The sequence below is a fragment of the Plecotus auritus genome (assembly GCF_963455305.1).
Source record: "Plecotus auritus genome assembly, chromosome: 4".
Taxonomy (NCBI): domain Eukaryota; kingdom Metazoa; phylum Chordata; class Mammalia; order Chiroptera; family Vespertilionidae; genus Plecotus; species Plecotus auritus.
The window spans coordinates 129,969,407-129,973,203 of NC_137775.1; the positions used below are offsets into that span (position 1 = coordinate 129,969,407).

At 48.1% G+C, this 3,797-nt stretch overlaps 1 pseudogene across 1 annotated transcript; it reads right to left on the minus strand.

Annotated features, from left to right (window-relative positions):
- Nucleotides 1-578: 578 nt before the first annotated feature.
- Nucleotides 579-1,710, minus strand: LOC308246646 (adiponectin receptor protein 1-like; annotated as a pseudogene). The gene has a single exon. The product of its transcript is annotated as an adiponectin receptor protein 1-like (transcript).
- Between the last annotated feature and the right edge of the window lie 2,087 nt (nt 1,711-3,797).

The window sequence follows — 3,797 nt, forward strand, 5'->3', positions numbered from 1 at the left end:
CTGCCAAGAAAAAAAATTAAAATCAAGTTATCTGAAGCCTGGACACACTTCCATGATTAGCTGGCTGCCTCAAAGTTGGTGACTTCTTCCTACTGTCAGCAGATCCAGGCCCCAGAAAGATGAGACAGGTTACAATCACTTCTGAAAAGTGTGCTACAAAATGGATGGCCTGTTCCAAGCCAGGTTACAAAGGATGGGGGTAAGGAAGGGACATTTTCTTCCAGAAATAGAATTCCTGAAGAGTCCCAATCCATCATTTTCCCCCAAAATGGTTGGAGGAGGGATAAAATCTCAACATGAGGTTCAAAGCACTCTGTGCCAAGGGGACAGAGTTGCCTTGCTGAGGCGGGCTGCTGAGGAGGGGCATGGCCAGGTGGCTCACCCCTTCCTTGGCGAGGGACATGGAAAGCTTATCCTCCTGCCCTGAGGTGGGGAGGTGGGCTGAAGCCTGGCTGGCACTAGATTCTCTAAGAGGTTTCCTCTAGAAACAAACAACTCAGGTGCTTCCTTTCACTTCAGCAAAGAAGTTATTTTTGAAAGCACTTGGGAAGTTCCCCTCCAGCCTTGTGGGGGGAGGCTCAGAGAAGAGAGTCAGCAGTATAGCTGCCTTCAGGGCCCGCAGCAGAATTCCTGAAGGTTGGAGACCCCATAGAAGTGGACAAAGGCTGCTGCCACCACCAGGACATGAAAAATCTGATGCGACTGGAACCATATGTCAAACTTTCCAAGAAAGAAGTGCTCAGGCATCCGAGCAGCAAAGAGGCCAGCCTGGGTGATGTACATCACAGCCATGAGGAAGAAGCAGCCCATCTGGCCCACAGTGGTGGCCTTGACAAAGCCCTCGGAGATTGTAAAGGGCACGGTGGGCACATCGCCGCTCAAGCCCAGGCCCAGGGCAGGAACACCCTGCTCTTGTCTGCTGGTGTTTAGGAGTGGCAAACCAGTCCCACTGTGCCACAGTCATGGCGGAAATGCCCAGGACACAGATGATGGAGAGGTAGATGAGCCGTGGCTGTGGGGAGCAGTAGAAGGAGTAATAGAGCCAGGGGACAAAGCTCCCCGTAATCAGTAGAGCAATCTCTGAATAATCCAGTTTGGAAAAAGTCCAGGAGACTTTCTCTTAGTGACAGTAGACTGTGTGAAAGAGCCAGGAGAAGCTGAGGCAGAGCACCGCGCCCAGGAAGAACATCCCAAACACCACCTTCTCCTGCAGGGGGGCCATGAAGTACATGTTTGGTCTCAGCATGGTCAAGATTTCCAGAAACAGAAATAGCACAAAACCAAGCAGATGGGCCCAGATATTGCTGGTCTCTGTGTGGATGCGGAAGATGCTCCTGAAGCAGGCCCGGAAGGAGGGCATGGGCAGCTTGTGGCCATGAAGCAAGTAATCGTTGTCCTTCAGCCAGTCAGGGAGCACATCATGCAGGATGACCCTCCAACGTCCCTCCCAGACCTTATACAAGAACTCCTCCATCTTCTTCATGGCATGATGTGTTGCAGGGGAAGTGTCAGGATCCTCACCTCCTCCTCCTCCTCCTGGGGCACTGGGCATGCTTGCTCTTCTTCAGCTTTGGCTGGGTCAGCGATTCCCTGTTTGCCCTTCTCTTCTAGCAGGGTTCCCAGTTCAGCCAGCTCCACCGTGTCAGTCCTCCTGTTACTGGCAGGAGCCCCATTTCCCTGTGTCACCACTGGCCCTTTGTGAGAAGACATCTAGCTGGTACCTCAGTGCCCTGCAGCTTCAGCTTGGGGACAGGCTGGGTGTCTCAGCTCCAGGGGGCAGAGATCTCCCTGTGACGGCAGACACATCAGGCGACGGGCTCAGCTGGGGCCGTGGACCCCGCGCTACATCCCTCAGGGGCCCCGATCTTTAAGCTCCCTGAGAGGGAAGGGCTAAACCCAGTTTTTGATGCCTCCAAAGGATGGAGTCTGGGACAAGTGCACATGACTGGCTCAGGCCTCAGCATCTAGGTAGGGAATTCTGGCAGCTGTATCTTGAGCTACTCAGCAGTAGCCTCAGGCACAACCATCAGCTTCCCTCAGATGAAAGAATTGGTTGTGCCCTAATACTCATTTTGTTTGTTTTGTTTTTTAATCCTCACCCTAGGATATTTTTCCATTGATTTTAGAGAGAGTGGAAGAGAGAGGGAAAGACGAGAGAAACATCGATGTGAAAGAAACACATTAATTGGTTGCCTCCTGCACATACCATGACCAGGGCACAGGCTGGGGAGGAGCCTGCAACTGAGATACATGCCCTTGACAGGAATTGAGCCCCGGACTCTATCCACTGAGCAAAACTGCCCTGGGCAGCCGAATATTCATTTTGGATTCCCTGTGGCAATGATGAGTCCCCGTTGGCTCAGGAACTCTTGCTGTTTTCAGCAGATGACTCAACATCATTGAGGGGACTGACTTTCATTTGTGGGGTCAAAGCCCCCTTCTTGATTCACTCTTGACAGCTCATCTTAGGTCTTTAGGTTTCCTAGTGAGAATCATTCTTGGGGGCATGGTCTCACATGAGAGTGGGGTCAAAGACACCACTGGTAGCATCTTTGAGCGTCTACTGAAGGGAGAGGGCCCTGAGGACTGGGGGGATCCAAAAAGGCCTCCCAGAAGTGGAGCCTGAGGATCTGGATAGGTGTTCACACTATGGCCTGTGTGGTCTGCAGTGCACAACCCATATAGCTGTATATGGCCTCCCTGTGGATAGGCCAGCAAGAAGGAACTAAGTACTCCAGGAAGTAAAATGATGTTAAAGATCCAGTCACTTTTGTATGATTCACATTCATTCATTACCACTTTAATTCAAGGAATATTCTATAATTCACAGGCATTTTCACCTCATTATTATTTCAACTCCCTTGATTTCTCTGGAGGATTGCTTTGGGGCAAGTATTATTGCCTTCAGAGCAACCTCGGTAGAATACATTAAAAGTAGCAACCTGGTTTCAGAGAGTGAGTTATTGCCAGAGATGAAGGGGAGCCTCCCATCCTTGGGCTCGAGCTCCTCTCAAGTCCTATCTTAAATTCTACCTCTTACATTTTAAAAACGCAACTTGATTTTTCAAGGGAATGAAAGAAAAGTGAGGGGGCCGTGAGAGCACTCCACTAAACAAGGGCCAACATTGGAATGAAATTTTAAAAATCATTTATCCTTGTGCGGTGACAAACTGAAGTTGCTATAAATGCCAAGAGAAAACAATACAGAGAAAATGGATGAGGTTACCGGAACATGTTCATAAATTTATGCAGTAAATGTGCTGTGTGTTCTACAATCGGCAATCGTCTGATATAAGACAATATTAAGGTGCTGCAAAGTCTAAGTTAATATAACACTTCTCCACTATACTATTTAGATTTATTGCCTGAATTTTTATGGGTTTTAAATGGCTTTTCCTTGACATTAAATATTTAGCAGTTAAGTTAATTCGTCACTTTAATCTCGAATTGTTTTATACTGAATTTAAAACAGTTATCTAGTTGAAGAGGAAAAGGAAGTATGATATGCTTATATCCTGGATTTGTGGACAGGTTTTTGGGATGGAGAAGCCAGATTAGAGAATTGATGTTTTCAGAAATCTCTTGTAATGTTGAAATGATGTGTTTCAGAGCTTTCACTGGAGGTCTTATTCCATGGGGGAATGACACGATCCTCACTATCATCACTGTCCATTCCTGTTAGAAAGAGGGCAATAGACATTGGCCCCTGCTTACTGTGTATGGGAGAAATTAAGGCACCAAAAGCAAGTTTCACATGGTTGGCAAATAATCATTGGTGCTGGACCATGCATAGGAGG